The sequence below is a fragment of the Anomaloglossus baeobatrachus genome, unplaced genomic scaffold (genome assembly GCF_048569485.1).
Source record: "Anomaloglossus baeobatrachus isolate aAnoBae1 unplaced genomic scaffold, aAnoBae1.hap1 Scaffold_366, whole genome shotgun sequence".
In the NCBI taxonomy this organism is placed as follows: Eukaryota; Metazoa; Chordata; class Amphibia; order Anura; family Aromobatidae; genus Anomaloglossus; species Anomaloglossus baeobatrachus.
In genome coordinates, this window is record NW_027443010.1 from 12,448 (window position 1) to 32,283 (window position 19,836).

A 19,836-nucleotide genomic window follows, 5' to 3' on the forward strand; every position below is an offset into this window, starting at 1 on the left:
CAATAGCGCTGCTGCCTAGAAAACAAGCTGCGCAGAAGAAGTTGTTCTTTGGGTGGGAGGGTGGGCTAGTGGAAGGAGGGGGCAATCTCTTTTTTTCCCGGGTGGTAGGGGGATGACAGGAGAAGGGAAGCGGGTGGTGAGAAAGGTACAGAGGGCAGGGTTTGGGGGCTGGGAAGGAAAGGGAAAAGATTAGGGTTTGGGGATGATGAAAGGGCTTTCTACGGGTAAGGATGGCAAAGGGTGGCAGTGACGGAAAGTCAGGCAACCTGTCCTGTCCGTCTTTTTGTATCGTGAATTGGAAAGACTGCAAGGGGGAGGGGAGTTGCTTGCGCCCTAAAGGAGGAGTTATTCAGATTCATTGCAGTGGGGGGCGGCGGCTGCAAAACGCACCATTCTTCTTGTTTTGGCTCTGCAAAGCAGCCTTTTCAAGGGTTGGCTTGGGTGACAAAATGTCTTGTGTAGGCGTGGGTTTGTCTCCCTCTCGCTCTCTCTCCCTAAGATGTGTCCGGCATAGGCCAGGGTGCCACTCGAGGCCCAAACCAATTCTGGTTATCGCTTCTCGGCCTTTTGGCTAAGATCAAGTGTAGTTTGGGAGGGTACTACCTTGGTTGGTGCTGAAAGGTGCCAGGGTATTGCACAACTGCTGGCCTTGGGGGAGTGTGCATCGTAGGATGTCATAGCCCTCGTGTGACGGACGGTTACCTGGGCAACGAGAGGCGGTCACTTTATTATTTTCAAACTCATCCTTCAAAAAAAAAAGAAAAAAAAAAAAAAAAAAAAAAAAAAAAAAAAAAAAAAAAATCTGTTCTTATCAGTTTAATATCTGATACGTCCCCTATCTGGGGACCATATATTAAATGGATTTTTAGAACAGGGAGATGGAAAAAGAGCTTGCTCTGTCCACTCCACGCATTGACCTGGTATTGCAGTACCTCCAGGAACGGTGCACCCCTTCTTAACCCAGTTTCCAAAAGCAGAACTCAATTCACCTGATTCATATTAGCCCGATTTAATGAATTGGAAGAAAGCATACGTCTTCATATGCACCTCAATTTGGCCCATTCACTTTTCACACTTCCTCCTTTTGTTTTTTATCTTTCACACTTTTGACTTTCTTTATTCATCCAAATAGCAAACTCATCACCACTCAACCTGACCAACTCGGCTATGTCCCCGTGCTGCAGTTCTCTGTCTTATCTAGATCATTTGCAATTGAATGGAATAGATCCCTTTTGGACAAAGTGGATTCACCTGCTGCTGCAGTGACCACAGGTGTGATAACATCTAGAATTGGCATCTGGTGCGATCTCTCCGCTTCCACTCCAAAGAAAGTTACCTGTTTATTCCTATCATGCATTGGTTTTTGGGGTTTTCTTTGAGTAATGATGATCTCTTTAGTAGTCTGTTGGCGCCCTCTCCTGGAGGAATAGTTTGCTTGCTCTTGGACATTCTAAAAGAGAGGTCATGATAGACATTGAGCTTCTGAGCTCAATTGGGGACAGTCATGGGTGATGAATGTTTGCAACCTACTGCGAAGCCTCATACCGCAATATAAGGAACGTCAAATACTAAGAAAGGGCGGCCTATGAAAGAATTACTACTTTCAATAAGTACACTTAAACGGCTAATTGGGAATAGAAAAACTGTAAAAAGCCCTCTGAGAAAGCCCCCCTCTAACCTTTGATAGTAAGCTTTTCTGTAGTCTGCCTGTTGATGTATTTTCCGTTTGAACTGTGCACAACATGAAGAGACGGAACACTGGCGGCTTGTCACAATGCCCCCCGATGACATCACAATAGCGCTGCTGCCTAGAAAACAAGCTGCGCAGAAGAAGTTGTTCTTTGGGTGGGAGGGTGGGCTAGTGGAAGGAGGGGGCAATCTCTTTTTTTCCCGGGTGGTAGGGGGATGACAGGAGAAGGGAAGCGGGTGGTGAGAAAGGTACAGAGGGCAGGGTTTGGGGGCTGGGAAGGAAAGGGAAAAGATTAGGGTTTGGGGATGATGAAAGGGCTTTCTACGGGTAAGGATGGCAAAGGGTGGCAGTGACGGAAAGTCAGGCAACCTGTCCTGTCCGTCTTTTTGTATCGTGAATTGGAAAGACTGCAAGGGGGAGGGGAGTTGCTTGCGCCCTAAAGGAGGAGTTATTCAGATTCATTGCAGTGGGGGGCGGCGGCTGCAAAACGCACCATTCTTCTTGTTTTGGCTCTGCAAAGCAGCCTTTTCAAGGGTTGGCTTGGGTGACAAAATGTCTTGTGTAGGCGTGGGTTTGTCTCCCTCTCGCTCTCTCTCCCTAAGATGTGTCCGGCATAGGCCAGGGTGCCACTCGAGGCCCAAACCAATTCTGGTTATCGCTTCTCGGCCTTTTGGCTAAGATCAAGTGTAGTATCTGTTCTTATCAGTTTAATATCTGATACGTCCCCTATCTGGGGACCATATATTAAATGGATTTTTAGAACAGGGAGATGGAAAAAGAGCTTGCTCTGTCCACTCCACGCATTGACCTGGTATTGCAGTACCTCCAGGAACGGTGCACCCCTTCTTAACCCAGTTTCCAAAAGCAGAACTCAATTCACCTGATTCATATTAGCCCGATTTAATGAATTGGAAGAAACCATACGTCTTCATATGCACCTCAATTTGGCCCATTCACTTTTCACACTTCCTCCTTTTGTTTTTTATCTTTCACACTTTTGACTTTCTTTATTCATCCAAATAGCAAACTCATCACCACTCAACCTGACCAACTCGGCTATGTCCCCGTGCTGCAGTTCTCTGTCTTATCTAGATCATTTGCAATTGAATGGAATAGATCCCTTTTGGACAAAGTGGATTCACCTGCTGCTGCAGTGACCACAGGTGTGATAACATCTAGAATTGGCATCTGGTGCGATCTCTCCGCTTCCACTCCAAAGAAAGTTACCTGTTTATTCCTATCATGCATTGGTTTTTGGGGTTTTCTTTGAGTAATGATGATCTCTTTAGTAGTCTGTTGGCGCCCTCTCCTGGAGGAATAGTTTGCTTGCTCTTGGACATTCTAAAAGAGAGGTCATGATAGACATTGAGCTTCTGAGCTCAATTGGGGACAGTCATGGGTGATGAATGTTTGCAACCTACTGCGAAGCCTCATACCGCAATATAAGGAACGTCAAATACTAAGAAAGGGCGGCCTATGAAAGAATTACTACTTTCAATAAGTACACTTAAACGGCTAATTGGGAATAGAAAAACTGTAAAAAGCCCTCTGAGAAAGCCCCCCTCTAACCTTTGATAGTAAGCTTTTCTGTAGTCTGCCTGTTGATGTATTTTCCGTTTGAACTGTGCACAACATGAAGAGACGGAACACTGGCGGCTTGTCACAATGCCCCCCGATGACATCACAATAGCGCTGCTGCCTAGAAAACAAGCTGCGCAGAAGAAGTTGTTCTTTGGGTGGGAGGGTGGGCTAGTGGAAGGAGGGGGCAATCTCTTTTTTTCCCGGGTGGTAGGGGGATGACAGGAGAAGGGAAGCGGGTGGTGAGAAAGGTACAGAGGGCAGGGTTTGGGGGCTGGGAAGGAAAGGGAAAAGATTAGGGTTTGGGGATGATGAAAGGGCTTTCTACGGGTAAGGATGGCAAAGGGTGGCAGTGACGGAAAGTCAGGCAACCTGTCCTGTCCGTCTTTTTGTATCGTGAATTGGAAAGACTGCAAGGGGGAGGGGAGTTGCTTGCGCCCTAAAGGAGGAGTTATTCAGATTCATTGCAGTGGGGGGCGGCGGCTGCAAAACGCACCATTCTTCTTGTTTTGGCTCTGCAAAGCAGCCTTTTCAAGGGTTGGCTTGGGTGACAAAATGTCTTGTGTAGGCGTGGGTTTGTCTCCCTCTCGCTCTCTCTCCCTAAGATGTGTCCGGCATAGGCCAGGGTGCCACTCGAGGCCCAAACCAATTCTGGTTATCGCTTCTCGGCCTTTTGGCTAAGATCAAGTGTAGTATCTGTTCTTATCAGTTTAATATCTGATACGTCCCCTATCTGGGGACCATATATTAAATGGATTTTTAGAACAGGGAGATGGAAAAAGAGCTTGCTCTGTCCACTCCACGCATTGACCTGGTATTGCAGTACCTCCAGGAACGGTGCACCCCTTCTTAACCCAGTTTCCAAAAGCAGAACTCAATTCACCTGATTCATATTAGCCCGATTTAATGAATTGGAAGAAAGCATACGTCTTCATATGCACCTCAATTTGGCCCATTCACTTTTCACACTTCCTCCTTTTGTTTTTTATCTTTCACACTTTTGACTTTCTTTATTCATCCAAATAGCAAACTCATCACCACTCAACCTGACCAACTCGGCTATGTCCCCGTGCTGCAGTTCTCTGTCTTATCTAGATCATTTGCAATTGAATGGAATAGATCCCTTTTGGACAAAGTGGATTCACCTGCTGCTGCAGTGACCACAGGTGTGATAACATCTAGAATTGGCATCTGGTGCGATCTCTCCGCTTCCACTCCAAAGAAAGTTACCTGTTTATTCCTATCATGCATTGGTTTTTGGGGTTTTCTTTGAGTAATGATGATCTCTTTAGTAGTCTGTTGGCGCCCTCTCCTGGAGGAATAGTTTGCTTGCTCTTGGACATTCTAAAAGAGAGGTCATGATAGACATTGAGCTTCTGAGCTCAATTGGGGACAGTCATGGGTGATGAATGTTTGCAACCTACTGCGAAGCCTCATACCGCAATATAAGGAACGTCAAATACTAAGAAAGGGCGGCCTATGAAAGAATTACTACTTTCAATAAGTACACTTAAACGGCTAATTGGGAATAGAAAAACTGTAAAAAGCCCTCTGAGAAAGCCCCCCTCTAACCTTTGATAGTAAGCTTTTCTGTAGTCTGCCTGTTGATGTATTTTCCGTTTGAACTGTGCACAACATGAAGAGACGGAACACTGGCGGCTTGTCACAATGCCCCCCGATGACATCACAATAGCGCTGCTGCCTAGAAAACAAGCTGCGCAGAAGAAGTTGTTCTTTGGGTGGGAGGGTGGGCTAGTGGAAGGAGGGGGCAATCTCTTTTTTTCCCGGGTGGTAGGGGGATGACAGGAGAAGGGAAGCGGGTGGTGAGAAAGGTACAGAGGGCAGGGTTTGGGGGCTGGGAAGGAAAGGGAAAAGATTAGGGTTTGGGGATGATGAAAGGGCTTTCTACGGGTAAGGATGGCAAAGGGTGGCAGTGACGGAAAGTCAGGCAACCTGTCCTGTCCGTCTTTTTGTATCGTGAATTGGAAAGACTGCAAGGGGGAGGGGAGTTGCTTGCGCCCTAAAGGAGGAGTTATTCAGATTCATTGCAGTGGGGGGCGGCGGCTGCAAAACGCACCATTCTTCTTGTTTTGGCTCTGCAAAGCAGCCTTTTCAAGGGTTGGCTTGGGTGACAAAATGTCTTGTGTAGGCGTGGGTTTGTCTCCCTCTCGCTCTCTCTCCCTAAGATGTGTCCGGCATAGGCCAGGGTGCCACTCGAGGCCCAAACCAATTCTGGTTATCGCTTCTCGGCCTTTTGGCTAAGATCAAGTGTAGTATCTGTTCTTATCAGTTTAATATCTGATACGTCCCCTATCTGGGGACCATATATTAAATGGATTTTTAGAACAGGGAGATGGAAAAAGAGCTTGCTCTGTCCACTCCACGCATTGACCTGGTATTGCAGTACCTCCAGGAACGGTGCACCCCTTCTTAACCCAGTTTCCAAAAGCAGAACTCAATTCACCTGATTCATATTAGCCCGATTTAATGAATTGGAAGAAAGCATACGTCTTCATATGCACCTCAATTTGGCCCATTCACTTTTCACACTTCCTCCTTTTGTTTTTTATCTTTCACACTTTTGACTTTCTTTATTCATCCAAATAGCAAACTCATCACCACTCAACCTGACCAACTCGGCTATGTCCCCGTGCTGCAGTTCTCTGTCTTATCTAGATCATTTGCAATTGAATGGAATAGATCCCTTTTGGACAAAGTGGATTCACCTGCTGCTGCAGTGACCACAGGTGTGATAACATCTAGAATTGGCATCTGGTGCGATCTCTCCGCTTCCACTCCAAAGAAAGTTACCTGTTTATTCCTATCATGCATTGGTTTTTGGGGTTTTCTTTGAGTAATGATGATCTCTTTAGTAGTCTGTTGGCGCCCTCTCCTGGAGGAATAGTTTGCTTGCTCTTGGACATTCTAAAAGAGAGGTCATGATAGACATTGAGCTTCTGAGCTCAATTGGGGACAGTCATGGGTGATGAATGTTTGCAACCTACTGCGAAGCCTCATACCGCAATATAAGGAACGTCAAATACTAAGAAAGGGCGGCCTATGAAAGAATTACTACTTTCAATAAGTACACTTAAACGGCTAATTGGGAATAGAAAAACTGTAAAAAGCCCTCTGAGAAAGCCCCCCTCTAACCTTTGATAGTAAGCTTTTCTGTAGTCTGCCTGTTGATGTATTTTCCGTTTGAACTGTGCACAACATGAAGAGACGGAACACTGGCGGCTTGTCACAATGCCCCCCGATGACATCACAATAGCGCTGCTGCCTAGAAAACAAGCTGCGCAGAAGAAGTTGTTCTTTGGGTGGGAGGGTGGGCTAGTGGAAGGAGGGGGCAATCTCTTTTTTTCCCGGGTGGTAGGGGGATGACAGGAGAAGGGAAGCGGGTGGTGAGAAAGGTACAGAGGGCAGGGTTTGGGGGCTGGGAAGGAAAGGGAAAAGATTAGGGTTTGGGGATGATGAAAGGGCTTTCTACGGGTAAGGATGGCAAAGGGTGGCAGTGACGGAAAGTCAGGCAACCTGTCCTGTCCGTCTTTTTGTATCGTGAATTGGAAAGACTGCAAGGGGGAGGGGAGTTGCTTGCGCCCTAAAGGAGGAGTTATTCAGATTCATTGCAGTGGGGGGCGGCGGCTGCAAAACGCACCATTCTTCTTGTTTTGGCTCTGCAAAGCAGCCTTTTCAAGGGTTGGCTTGGGTGACAAAATGTCTTGTGTAGGCGTGGGTTTGTCTCCCTCTCGCTCTCTCTCCCTAAGATGTGTCCGGCATAGGCCAGGGTGCCACTCGAGGCCCAAACCAATTCTGGTTATCGCTTCTCGGCCTTTTGGCTAAGATCAAGTGTAGTATCTGTTCTTATCAGTTTAATATCTGATACGTCCCCTATCTGGGGACCATATATTAAATGGATTTTTAGAACAGGGAGATGGAAAAAGAGCTTGCTCTGTCCACTCCACGCATTGACCTGGTATTGCAGTACCTCCAGGAACGGTGCACCCCTTCTTAACCCAGTTTCCAAAAGCAGAACTCAATTCACCTGATTCATATTAGCCCGATTTAATGAATTGGAAGAAAGCATACGTCTTCATATGCACCTCAATTTGGCCCATTCACTTTTCACACTTCCTCCTTTTGTTTTTTATCTTTCACACTTTTGACTTTCTTTATTCATCCAAATAGCAAACTCATCACCACTCAACCTGACCAACTCGGCTATGTCCCCGTGCTGCAGTTCTCTGTCTTATCTAGATCATTTGCAATTGAATGGAATAGATCCCTTTTGGACAAAGTGGATTCACCTGCTGCTGCAGTGACCACAGGTGTGATAACATCTAGAATTGGCATCTGGTGCGATCTCTCCGCTTCCACTCCAAAGAAAGTTACCTGTTTATTCCTATCATGCATTGGTTTTTGGGGTTTTCTTTGAGTAATGATGATCTCTTTAGTAGTCTGTTGGCGCCCTCTCCTGGAGGAATAGTTTGCTTGCTCTTGGACATTCTAAAAGAGAGGTCATGATAGACATTGAGCTTCTGAGCTCAATTGGGGACAGTCATGGGTGATGAATGTTTGCAACCTACTGCGAAGCCTCATACCGCAATATAAGGAACGTCAAATACTAAGAAAGGGCGGCCTATGAAAGAATTACTACTTTCAATAAGTACACTTAAACGGCTAATTGGGAATAGAAAAACTGTAAAAAGCCCTCTGAGAAAGCCCCCCTCTAACCTTTGATAGTAAGCTTTTCTGTAGTCTGCCTGTTGATGTATTTTCCGTTTGAACTGTGCACAACATGAAGAGACGGAACACTGGCGGCTTGTCACAATGCCCCCCGATGACATCACAATAGCGCTGCTGCCTAGAAAACAAGCTGCGCAGAAGAAGTTGTTCTTTGGGTGGGAGGGTGGGCTAGTGGAAGGAGGGGGCAATCTCTTTTTTTCCCGGGTGGTAGGGGGATGACAGGAGAAGGGAAGCGGGTGGTGAGAAAGGTACAGAGGGCAGGGTTTGGGGGCTGGGAAGGAAAGGGAAAAGATTAGGGTTTGGGGATGATGAAAGGGCTTTCTACGGGTAAGGATGGCAAAGGGTGGCAGTGACGGAAAGTCAGGCAACCTGTCCTGTCCGTCTTTTTGTATCGTGAATTGGAAAGACTGCAAGGGGGAGGGGAGTTGCTTGCGCCCTAAAGGAGGAGTTATTCAGATTCATTGCAGTGGGGGGCGGCGGCTGCAAAACGCACCATTCTTCTTGTTTTGGCTCTGCAAAGCAGCCTTTTCAAGGGTTGGCTTGGGTGACAAAATGTCTTGTGTAGGCGTGGGTTTGTCTCCCTCTCGCTCTCTCTCCCTAAGATGTGTCCGGCATAGGCCAGGGTGCCACTCGAGGCCCAAACCAATTCTGGTTATCGCTTCTCGGCCTTTTGGCTAAGATCAAGTGTAGTATCTGTTCTTATCAGTTTAATATCTGATACGTCCCCTATCTGGGGACCATATATTAAATGGATTTTTAGAACAGGGAGATGGAAAAAGAGCTTGCTCTGTCCACTCCACGCATTGACCTGGTATTGCAGTACCTCCAGGAACGGTGCACCCCTTCTTAACCCAGTTTCCAAAAGCAGAACTCAATTCACCTGATTCATATTAGCCCGATTTAATGAATTGGAAGAAAGCATACGTCTTCATATGCACCTCAATTTGGCCCATTCACTTTTCACACTTCCTCCTTTTGTTTTTTATCTTTCACACTTTTGACTTTCTTTATTCATCCAAATAGCAAACTCATCACCACTCAACCTGACCAACTCGGCTATGTCCCCGTGCTGCAGTTCTCTGTCTTATCTAGATCATTTGCAATTGAATGGAATAGATCCCTTTTGGACAAAGTGGATTCACCTGCTGCTGCAGTGACCACAGGTGTGATAACATCTAGAATTGGCATCTGGTGCGATCTCTCCGCTTCCACTCCAAAGAAAGTTACCTGTTTATTCCTATCATGCATTGGTTTTTGGGGTTTTCTTTGAGTAATGATGATCTCTTTAGTAGTCTGTTGGCGCCCTCTCCTGGAGGAATAGTTTGCTTGCTCTTGGACATTCTAAAAGAGAGGTCATGATAGACATTGAGCTTCTGAGCTCAATTGGGGACAGTCATGGGTGATGAATGTTTGCAACCTACTGCGAAGCCTCATACCGCAATATAAGGAACGTCAAATACTAAGAAAGGGCGGCCTATGAAAGAATTACTACTTTCAATAAGTACACTTAAACGGCTAATTGGGAATAGAAAAACTGTAAAAAGCCCTCTGAGAAAGCCCCCCTCTAACCTTTGATAGTAAGCTTTTCTGTAGTCTGCCTGTTGATGTATTTTCCGTTTGAACTGTGCACAACATGAAGAGACGGAACACTGGCGGCTTGTCACAATGCCCCCCGATGACATCACAATAGCGCTGCTGCCTAGAAAACAAGCTGCGCAGAAGAAGTTGTTCTTTGGGTGGGAGGGTGGGCTAGTGGAAGGAGGGGGCAATCTCTTTTTTTCCCGGGTGGTAGGGGGATGACAGGAGAAGGGAAGCGGGTGGTGAGAAAGGTACAGAGGGCAGGGTTTGGGGGCTGGGAAGGAAAGGGAAAAGATTAGGGTTTGGGGATGATGAAAGGGCTTTCTACGGGTAAGGATGGCAAAGGGTGGCAGTGACGGAAAGTCAGGCAACCTGTCCTGTCCGTCTTTTTGTATCGTGAATTGGAAAGACTGCAAGGGGGAGGGGAGTTGCTTGCGCCCTAAAGGAGGAGTTATTCAGATTCATTGCAGTGGGGGGCGGCGGCTGCAAAACGCACCATTCTTCTTGTTTTGGCTCTGCAAAGCAGCCTTTTCAAGGGTTGGCTTGGGTGACAAAATGTCTTGTGTAGGCGTGGGTTTGTCTCCCTCTCGCTCTCTCTCCCTAAGATGTGTCCGGCATAGGCCAGGGTGCCACTCGAGGCCCAAACCAATTCTGGTTATCGCTTCTCGGCCTTTTGGCTAAGATCAAGTGTAGTATCTGTTCTTATCAGTTTAATATCTGATACGTCCCCTATCTGGGGACCATATATTAAATGGATTTTTAGAACAGGGAGATGGAAAAAGAGCTTGCTCTGTCCACTCCACGCATTGACCTGGTATTGCAGTACCTCCAGGAACGGTGCACCCCTTCTTAACCCAGTTTCCAAAAGCAGAACTCAATTCACCTGATTCATATTAGCCCGATTTAATGAATTGGAAGAAAGCATACGTCTTCATATGCACCTCAATTTGGCCCATTCACTTTTCACACTTCCTCCTTTTGTTTTTTATCTTTCACACTTTTGACTTTCTTTATTCATCCAAATAGCAAACTCATCACCACTCAACCTGACCAACTCGGCTATGTCCCCGTGCTGCAGTTCTCTGTCTTATCTAGATCATTTGCAATTGAATGGAATAGATCCCTTTTGGACAAAGTGGATTCACCTGCTGCTGCAGTGACCACAGGTGTGATAACATCTAGAATTGGCATCTGGTGCGATCTCTCCGCTTCCACTCCAAAGAAAGTTACCTGTTTATTCCTATCATGCATTGGTTTTTGGGGTTTTCTTTGAGTAATGATGATCTCTTTAGTAGTCTGTTGGCGCCCTCTCCTGGAGGAATAGTTTGCTTGCTCTTGGACATTCTAAAAGAGAGGTCATGATAGACATTGAGCTTCTGAGCTCAATTGGGGACAGTCATGGGTGATGAATGTTTGCAACCTACTGCGAAGCCTCATACCGCAATATAAGGAACGTCAAATACTAAGAAAGGGCGGCCTATGAAAGAATTACTACTTTCAATAAGTACACTTAAACGGCTAATTGGGAATAGAAAAACTGTAAAAAGCCCTCTGAGAAAGCCCCCCTCTAACCTTTGATAGTAAGCTTTTCTGTAGTCTGCCTGTTGATGTATTTTCCGTTTGAACTGTGCACAACATGAAGAGACGGAACACTGGCGGCTTGTCACAATGCCCCCCGATGACATCACAATAGCGCTGCTGCCTAGAAAACAAGCTGCGCAGAAGAAGTTGTTCTTTGGGTGGGAGGGTGGGCTAGTGGAAGGAGGGGGCAATCTCTTTTTTTCCCGGGTGGTAGGGGGATGACAGGAGAAGGGAAGCGGGTGGTGAGAAAGGTACAGAGGGCAGGGTTTGGGGGCTGGGAAGGAAAGGGAAAAGATTAGGGTTTGGGGATGATGAAAGGGCTTTCTACGGGTAAGGATGGCAAAGGGTGGCAGTGACGGAAAGTCAGGCAACCTGTCCTGTCCGTCTTTTTGTATCGTGAATTGGAAAGACTGCAAGGGGGAGGGGAGTTGCTTGCGCCCTAAAGGAGGAGTTATTCAGATTCATTGCAGTGGGGGGCGGCGGCTGCAAAACGCACCATTCTTCTTGTTTTGGCTCTGCAAAGCAGCCTTTTCAAGGGTTGGCTTGGGTGACAAAATGTCTTGTGTAGGCGTGGGTTTGTCTCCCTCTCGCTCTCTCTCCCTAAGATGTGTCCGGCATAGGCCAGGGTGCCACTCGAGGCCCAAACCAATTCTGGTTATCGCTTCTCGGCCTTTTGGCTAAGATCAAGTGTAGTATCTGTTCTAAAAGGTGGTTTAAGGCTCCGGCCACCTTAGTACAATGATGCAATGCACACTGGAAGGTTGCGCTTGTTAGTACTTTGGGAGGATAGTATATCCATCTAGAGGAAACCATGGCCCTACTAGGATCGAGGCTATTAGACTGAGTAAGTGTGGGGGCTATGGTGCAATGTGCCCCAGGATTGACGACCCTGGAGTGAGTCTGAGCTTGCTGGCTTTGGACCCCGGCAAGCCTTGGGCTCTGTAGCACACCGTACCTTGCCCTTTCATACTTTCTGAGCATATTGCTCTATCCCGGCCTTCTGGCTAGGAAGGGAAATTTTTATAATCATGGTCGGAGGTCCGTTCAGCTTTGGGCTGAGAAACCAACACCCGGTTGGAGGTCCGGGTCAGCTTCGGCTGAGAAACCAACACCCGGTTGGAGGTCCGGGTCAGCTTCGGCTGAGAAACCAACACCCGGTTGGAGGTCCGGGTCAGCTTCGGCTGAGAAACCAACACCCGGTTGGAGGTCCGGTTAGCCTTGGGCTGAGAAACCAACACCGGTTGACGGTCCGGGCAGTTTCGGCTGCGAAACCAACAACTAGTAGCTCTCTACTCCACTTGGGTAAGATGCCTGGGTGGACGCTGGGAGCAACGACAAGGCTCAACCAGGCTTCGGCTTGGGGGAGCACCGAAGATCCCTGACCCTTGCTGTGGCCTTCTGGCTCGGAGGGACGGGGTTGATTTTTGGGGACCCTCTCCTCACGGAGGGGTCCACACGAATCCTAGCCTTTGCACTGTTTTTGGTGTGACTTCGGTCATGCATTTTTTGCGGTGCTTTGGAAAGCTTCATTAAATCAAAATCTGTTCTTATCAGTTTAATATCTGATACGTCCCCTATCTGGGGACCATATATTAAATGGATTTTTAGAACAGGGAGATGGAAAAAGAGCTTGCTCTGTCCACTCCACGCATTGACCTGGTATTGCAGTACCTCCAGGAACGGTGCACCCCTTCTTAACCCAGTTTCCAAAAGCAGAACTCAATTCACCTGATTCATATTAGCCCGATTTAATGAATTGGAAGAAAGCATACGTCTTCATATGCACCTCAATTTGGCCCATTCACTTTTCACACTTCCTCCTTTTGTTTTTTATCTTTCACACTTTTGACTTTCTTTATTCATCCAAATAGCAAACTCATCACCACTCAACCTGACCAACTCGGCTATGTCCCCGTGCTGCAGTTCTCTGTCTTATCTAGATCATTTGCAATTGAATGGAATAGATCCCTTTTGGACAAAGTGGATTCACCTGCTGCTGCAGTGACCACAGGTGTGATAACATCTAGAATTGGCATCTGGTGCGATCTCTCCGCTTCCACTCCAAAGAAAGTTACCTGTTTATTCCTATCATGCATTGGTTTTTGGGGTTTTCTTTGAGTAATGATGATCTCTTTAGTAGTCTGTTGGCGCCCTCTCCTGGAGGAATAGTTTGCTTGCTCTTGGACATTCTAAAAGAGAGGTCATGATAGACATTGAGCTTCTGAGCTCAATTGGGGACAGTCATGGGTGATGAATGTTTGCAACCTACTGCGAAGCCTCATACCGCAATATAAGGAACGTCAAATACTAAGAAAGGGCGGCCTATGAAAGAATTACTACTTTCAATAAGTACACTTAAACGGCTAATTGGGAATAGAAAAACTGTAAAAAGCCCTCTGAGAAAGCCCCCCTCTAACCTTTGATAGTAAGCTTTTCTGTAGTCTGCCTGTTGATGTATTTTCCGTTTGAACTGTGCACAACATGAAGAGACGGAACACTGGCGGCTTGTCACAATGCCCCCCGATGACATCACAATAGCGCTGCTGCCTAGAAAACAAGCTGCGCAGAAGAAGTTGTTCTTTGGGTGGGAGGGTGGGCTAGTGGAAGGAGGGGGCAATCTCTTTTTTTCCCGGGTGGTAGGGGGATGACAGGAGAAGGGAAGCGGGTGGTGAGAAAGGTACAGAGGGCAGGGTTTGGGGGCTGGGAAGGAAAGGGAAAAGATTAGGGTTTGGGGATGATGAAAGGGCTTTCTACGGGTAAGGATGGCAAAGGGTGGCAGTGACGGAAAGTCAGGCAACCTGTCCTGTCCGTCTTTTTGTATCGTGAATTGGAAAGACTGCAAGGGGGAGGGGAGTTGCTTGCGCCCTAAAGGAGGAGTTATTCAGATTCATTGCAGTGGGGGGCGGCGGCTGCAAAACGCACCATTCTTCTTGTTTTGGCTCTGCAAAGCAGCCTTTTCAAGGGTTGGCTTGGGTGACAAAATGTCTTGTGTAGGCGTGGGTTTGTCTCCCTCTCGCTCTCTCTCCCTAAGATGTGTCCGGCATAGGCCAGGGTGCCACTCGAGGCCCAAACCAATTCTGGTTATCGCTTCTCGGCCTTTTGGCTAAGATCAAGTGTAGTATCTGTTCTTATCAGTTTAATATCTGATACGTCCCCTATCTGGGGACCATATATTAAATGGATTTTTAGAACAGGGAGATGGAAAAAGAGCTTGCTCTGTCCACTCCACGCATTGACCTGGTATTGCAGTACCTCCAGGAACGGTGCACCCCTTCTTAACCCAGTTTCCAAAAGCAGAACTCAATTCACCTGATTCATATTAGCCCGATTTAATGAATTGGAAGAAAGCATACGTCTTCATATGCACCTCAATTTGGCCCATTCACTTTTCACACTTCCTCCTTTTGTTTTTTATCTTTCACACTTTTGACTTTCTTTATTCATCCAAATAGCAAACTCATCACCACTCAACCTGACCAACTCGGCTATGTCCCCGTGCTGCAGTTCTCTGTCTTATCTAGATCATTTGCAATTGAATGGAATAGATCCCTTTTGGACAAAGTGGATTCACCTGCTGCTGCAGTGACCACAGGTGTGATAACATCTAGAATTGGCATCTGGTGCGATCTCTCCGCTTCCACTCCAAAGAAAGTTACCTGTTTATTCCTATCATGCATTGGTTTTTGGGGTTTTCTTTGAGTAATGATGATCTCTTTAGTAGTCTGTTGGCGCCCTCTCCTGGAGGAATAGTTTGCTTGCTCTTGGACATTCTAAAAGAGAGGTCATGATAGACATTGAGCTTCTGAGCTCAATTGGGGACAGTCATGGGTGATGAATGTTTGCAACCTACTGCGAAGCCTCATACCGCAATATAAGGAACGTCAAATACTAAGAAAGGGCGGCCTATGAAAGAATTACTACTTTCAATAAGTACACTTAAACGGCTAATTGGGAATAGAAAAACTGTAAAAAGCCCTCTGAGAAAGCCCCCCTCTAACCTTTGATAGTAAGCTTTTCTGTAGTCTGCCTGTTGATGTATTTTCCGTTTGAACTGTGCACAACATGAAGAGACGGAACACTGGCGGCTTGTCACAATGCCCCCCGATGACATCACAATAGCGCTGCTGCCTAGAAAACAAGCTGCGCAGAAGAAGTTGTTCTTTGGGTGGGAGGGTGGGCTAGTGGAAGGAGGGGGCAATCTCTTTTTTTCCCGGGTGGTAGGGGGATGACAGGAGAAGGGAAGCGGGTGGTGAGAAAGGTACAGAGGGCAGGGTTTGGGGGCTGGGAAGGAAAGGGAAAAGATTAGGGTTTGGGGATGATGAAAGGGCTTTCTACGGGTAAGGATGGCAAAGGGTGGCAGTGACGGAAAGTCAGGCAACCTGTCCTGTCCGTCTTTTTGTATCGTGAATTGGAAAGACTGCAAGGGGGAGGGGAGTTGCTTGCGCCCTAAAGGAGGAGTTATTCAGATTCATTGCAGTGGGGGGCGGCGGCTGCAAAACGCACCATTCTTCTTGTTTTGGCTCTGCAAAGCAGCCTTTTCAAGGGTTGGCTTGGGTGACAAAATGTCTTGTGTAGGCGTGGGTTTGTCTCCCTCTCGCTCTCTCTCCCTAAGATGTGTCCGGCATAGGCCAGGGTGCCACTCGAGGCCCAAACCAATTCTGGTTATCGCTTCTCGGCCTTTTGGCTAAGATCAAGTGTAGTATCTGTTCTTATCAGTTTAATATCTGATACGTCCCCTATCTGGGGACCATATATTAAATGGATTTTTAGAACAGGGAGATGGAAAAAGAGCTTGCTCTGTCCACTCCACGCATTGACCTGGTATTGCAGTACCTCCAGGAACGGTGCACCCCTTCTTAACCCAGTTTCCAAAAGCAGAACTCAATTCACCTGATTCATATTAGCCCGATTTAATGAATTGGAAGAAAGCATACGTCTTCATATGCACCTCAATTTGGCCCATTCACTTTTCACACTTCCTCCTTTTGTTTTTTATCTTTCACACTTTTGACTTTCTTTATTCATCCAAATAGCAAACTCATCACCACTCAACCTGACCAACTCGGCTATGTCCCCGTGCTGCAGTTCTCTGTCTTATCTAGATCATTTGCAATTGAATGGAATAGATCCCTTTTGGACAAAGTGGATTCACCTGCTGCTGCAGTGACCACAGGTGTGATAACATCTAGAATTGGCATCTGGTGCGATCTCTCCGCTTCCACTCCAAAGAAAGTTACCTGTTTATTCCTATCATGCATTGGTTTTTGGGGTTTTCTTTGAGTAATGATGATCTCTTTAGTAGTCTGTTGGCGCCCTCTCCTGGAGGAATAGTTTGCTTGCTCTTGGACATTCTAAAAGAGAGGTCATGATAGACATTGAGCTTCTGAGCTCAATTGGGGACAGTCATGGGTGATGAATGTTTGCAACCTACTGCGAAGCCTCATACCGCAATATAAGGAACGTCAAATACTAAGAAAGGGCGGCCTATGAAAGAATTACTACTTTCAATAAGTACACTTAAACGGCTAATTGGGAATAGAAAAACTGTAAAAAGCCCTCTGAGAAAGCCCCCCTCTAACCTTTGATAGTAAGCTTTTCTGTAGTCTGCCTGTTGATGTATTTTCCGTTTGAACTGTGCACAACATGAAGAGACGGAACACTGGCGGCTTGTCACAATGCCCCCCGATGACATCACAATAGCGCTGCTGCCTAGAAAACAAGCTGCGCAGAAGAAGTTGTTCTTTGGGTGGGAGGGTGGGCTAGTGGAAGGAGGGGGCAATCTCTTTTTTTCCCGGGTGGTAGGGGGATGACAGGAGAAGGGAAGCGGGTGGTGAGAAAGGTACAGAGGGCAGGGTTTGGGGGCTGGGAAGGAAAGGGAAAAGATTAGGGTTTGGGGATGATGAAAGGGCTTTCTACGGGTAAGGATGGCAAAGGGTGGCAGTGACGGAAAGTCAGGCAACCTGTCCTGTCCGTCTTTTTGTATCGTGAATTGGAAAGACTGCAAGGGGGAGGGGAGTTGCTTGCGCCCTAAAGGAGGAGTTATTCAGATTCATTGCAGTGGGCGGCGGCTGCAAAACGCACCATTCTTCTTGTTTTGGCTCTGCAAAGCAGCCTTTTCAAGGGTTGGCTTGGGTGACAAAATGTCTTGTGTAGGCGTGGGTTTGTCTCCCTCTCGCTCTCTCTCCCTAAGATGTGTCCGGCATAGGCCAGGGTGCCACTCGAGGCCCAAACCAATTCTGGTTATCGCTTCTCGGCCTTTTGGCTAAGATCAAGTGTAGTATCTGTTCTTATCAGTTTAATATCTGATACGTCCCCTATCTGGGGACCATATATTAAATGGATTTTTAGAACAGGGAGATGGAAAAAGAGCTTGCTCTGTCCACTCCACGCATTGACCTGGTATTGCAGTACCTCCAGGAACGGTGCACCCCTTCTTAACCCAGTTTCCAAAAGCAGAACTCAATTCACCTGATTCATATTAGCCCGATTTAATGAATTGGAAGAAAGCATACGTCTTCATATGCACCTCAATTTGGCCCATTCACTTTTCACACTTCCTCCTTTTGTTTTTTATCTTTCACACTTTTGACTTTCTTTATTCATCCAAATAGCAAACTCATCACCACTCAACCTGACCAACTCGGCTATGTCCCCGTGCTGCAGTTCTCTGTCTTATCTAGATCATTTGCAATTGAATGGAATAGATCCCTTTTGGACAAAGTGGATTCACCTGCTGCTGCAGTGACCACAGGTGTGATAACATCTAGAATTGGCATCTGGTGCGATCTCTCCGCTTCCACTCCAAAGAAAGTTACCTGTTTATTCCTATCATGCATTGGTTTTTGGGGTTTTCTTTGAGTAATGATGATCTCTTTAGTAGTCTGTTGGCGCCCTCTCCTGGAGGAATAGTTTGCTTGCTCTTGGACATTCTAAAAGAGAGGTCATGATAGACATTGAGCTTCTGAGCTCAATTGGGGACAGTCATGGGTGATGAATGTTTGCAACCTACTGCGAAGCCTCATACCGCAATATAAGGAACGTCAAATACTAAGAAAGGGCGGCCTATGAAAGAATTACTACTTTCAATAAGTACACTTAAACGGCTAATTGGGAATAGAAAAACTGTAAAAAGCCCTCTGAGAAAGCCCCCCTCTAACCTTTGATAGTAAGCTTTTCTGTAGTCTGCCTGTTGATGTATTTTCCGTTTGAACTGTGCACAACATGAAGAGACGGAACACTGGCGGCTTGTCACAATGCCCCCCGATGACATCACAATAGCGCTGCTGCCTAGAAAACAAGCTGCGCAGAAGAAGTTGTTCTTTGGGTGGGAGGGTGGGCTAGTGGAAGGAGGGGGCAATCTCTTTTTTTCCCGGGTGGTAGGGGGATGACAGGAGAAGGGAAGCGGGTGGTGAGAAAGGTACAGAGGGCAGGGTTTGGGGGCTGGGAAGGAAAGGGAAAAGATTAGGGTTTGGGGATGATGAAAGGGCTTTCTACGGGTAAGGATGGCAAAGGGTGGCAGTGACGGAAAGTCAGGCAACCTGTCCTGTCCGTCTTTTTGTATCGTGAATTGGAAAGACTGCAAGGGGGAGGGGAGTTGCTTGCGCCCTAAAGGAGGAGTTATTCAGATTCATTGCAGTGGGCGGCGGCTGCAAAACGCACCATTCTTCTTGTTTTGGCTCTGCAAAGCAGCCTTTTCAAGGGTTGGCTTGGGTGACAAAATGTCTTGTGTAGGCGTGGGTTTGTCTCCCTCTCGCTCTCTCTCCCTAAGATGTGTCCGGCATAGGCCAGGGTGCCACTCGAGGCCCAAACCAATTCTGGTTATCGCTTCTCGGCCTTTTGGCTAAGATCAAGTGTAGTATCTGTTCTTATCAGTTTAATATCTGATACGTCCCCTATCTGGGGACCATATATTAAATGGATTTTTAGAACAGGGAGATGGAAAAAGAGCTTGCTCTGTCCACTCCACGCATTGACCTGGTATTGCAGTACCTCCAGGAACGGTGCACCCCTTCTTAACCCAGTTTCCAAAAGCAGAACTCAATTCACCTGATTCATATTAGCCCGATTTAATGAATTGGAAGAAAGCATACGTCTTCATATGCACCTCAATTTGGCCCATTCACTTTTCACACTTCCTCCTTTTGTTTTTTATCTTTCACACTTTTGACTTTCTTTATTCATCCAAATAGCAAACTCATCACCACTCAACCTGACCAACTCGGCTATGTCCCCGTGCTGCAGTTCTCTGTCTTATCTAGATCATTTGCAATTGAATGGAATAGATCCCTTTTGGACAAAGTGGATTCACCTGCTGCTGCAGTGACCACAGGTGTGATAACATCTAGAATTGGCATCTGGTGCGATCTCTCCGCTTCCACTCCAAAGAAAGTTACCTGTTTATTCCTATCATGCATTGGTTTTTGGGGTTTTCTTTGAGTAATGATGATCTCTTTAGTAGTCTGTTGGCGCCCTCTCCTGGAGGAATAGTTTGCTTGCTCTTGGACATTCTAAAAGAGAGGTCATGATAGACATTGAGCTTCTGAGCTCAATTGGGGACAGTCATGGGTGATGAATGTTTGCAACCTACTGCGAAGCCTCATACCGCAATATAAGGAACGTCAAATACTAAGAAAGGGCGGCCTATGAAAGAATTACTACTTTCA

General features: G+C 46.7%; 11 non-coding genes and 2 pseudogenes across 11 annotated transcripts; all 13 read left to right on the forward strand.

Annotated features, from left to right (window-relative positions):
* Positions 1-783: 783 nt before the first annotated feature.
* On the forward strand, positions 784-954 carry LOC142273841 (U2 spliceosomal RNA; annotated as a pseudogene).
* A 1,390-nt stretch (positions 955-2,344) lies between these two features.
* LOC142273763 (U2 spliceosomal RNA) lies at positions 2,345-2,535 on the forward strand. The gene has a single exon (XR_012738213.1). It is a non-coding gene; the product is annotated as a U2 spliceosomal RNA (small nuclear RNA).
* Positions 2,536-3,925: 1,390 nt separating this feature from the next.
* On the forward strand, positions 3,926-4,116 carry LOC142273775 (U2 spliceosomal RNA). The gene has a single exon (XR_012738224.1). It is a non-coding gene; the product is annotated as a U2 spliceosomal RNA (small nuclear RNA).
* Positions 4,117-5,506: 1,390 nt separating this feature from the next.
* On the forward strand, positions 5,507-5,697 carry LOC142273788 (U2 spliceosomal RNA). Its single transcript, XR_012738234.1, has one exon. It is a non-coding gene; the product is annotated as a U2 spliceosomal RNA (small nuclear RNA).
* A 1,390-nt stretch (positions 5,698-7,087) lies between these two features.
* Positions 7,088-7,278, forward strand: LOC142273800 (U2 spliceosomal RNA). The gene has a single exon (XR_012738244.1). It is a non-coding gene; the product is annotated as a U2 spliceosomal RNA (small nuclear RNA).
* Positions 7,279-8,668: 1,390 nt separating this feature from the next.
* LOC142273812 (U2 spliceosomal RNA) lies at positions 8,669-8,859 on the forward strand. Its single transcript, XR_012738255.1, has one exon. It is a non-coding gene; the product is annotated as a U2 spliceosomal RNA (small nuclear RNA).
* A 1,390-nt stretch (positions 8,860-10,249) lies between these two features.
* LOC142273824 (U2 spliceosomal RNA) lies at positions 10,250-10,440 on the forward strand. Its single transcript, XR_012738266.1, has one exon. It is a non-coding gene; the product is annotated as a U2 spliceosomal RNA (small nuclear RNA).
* Positions 10,441-11,830: 1,390 nt separating this feature from the next.
* On the forward strand, positions 11,831-11,973 carry LOC142273883 (U2 spliceosomal RNA; annotated as a pseudogene).
* A 697-nt stretch (positions 11,974-12,670) lies between these two features.
* Positions 12,671-12,866, forward strand: LOC142273835 (U2 spliceosomal RNA). The gene has a single exon (XR_012738276.1). It is a non-coding gene; the product is annotated as a U2 spliceosomal RNA (small nuclear RNA).
* Positions 12,867-14,256: 1,390 nt separating this feature from the next.
* LOC142273836 (U2 spliceosomal RNA) lies at positions 14,257-14,447 on the forward strand. The gene has a single exon (XR_012738277.1). It is a non-coding gene; the product is annotated as a U2 spliceosomal RNA (small nuclear RNA).
* Positions 14,448-15,837: 1,390 nt separating this feature from the next.
* Positions 15,838-16,028, forward strand: LOC142273849 (U2 spliceosomal RNA). The gene has a single exon (XR_012738283.1). It is a non-coding gene; the product is annotated as a U2 spliceosomal RNA (small nuclear RNA).
* Positions 16,029-17,415: 1,387 nt separating this feature from the next.
* Positions 17,416-17,606, forward strand: LOC142273861 (U2 spliceosomal RNA). Its single transcript, XR_012738284.1, has one exon. It is a non-coding gene; the product is annotated as a U2 spliceosomal RNA (small nuclear RNA).
* Positions 17,607-18,993: 1,387 nt separating this feature from the next.
* LOC142273873 (U2 spliceosomal RNA) lies at positions 18,994-19,184 on the forward strand. The gene has a single exon (XR_012738285.1). It is a non-coding gene; the product is annotated as a U2 spliceosomal RNA (small nuclear RNA).
* Positions 19,185-19,836: the final 652 nt, after the last annotated feature.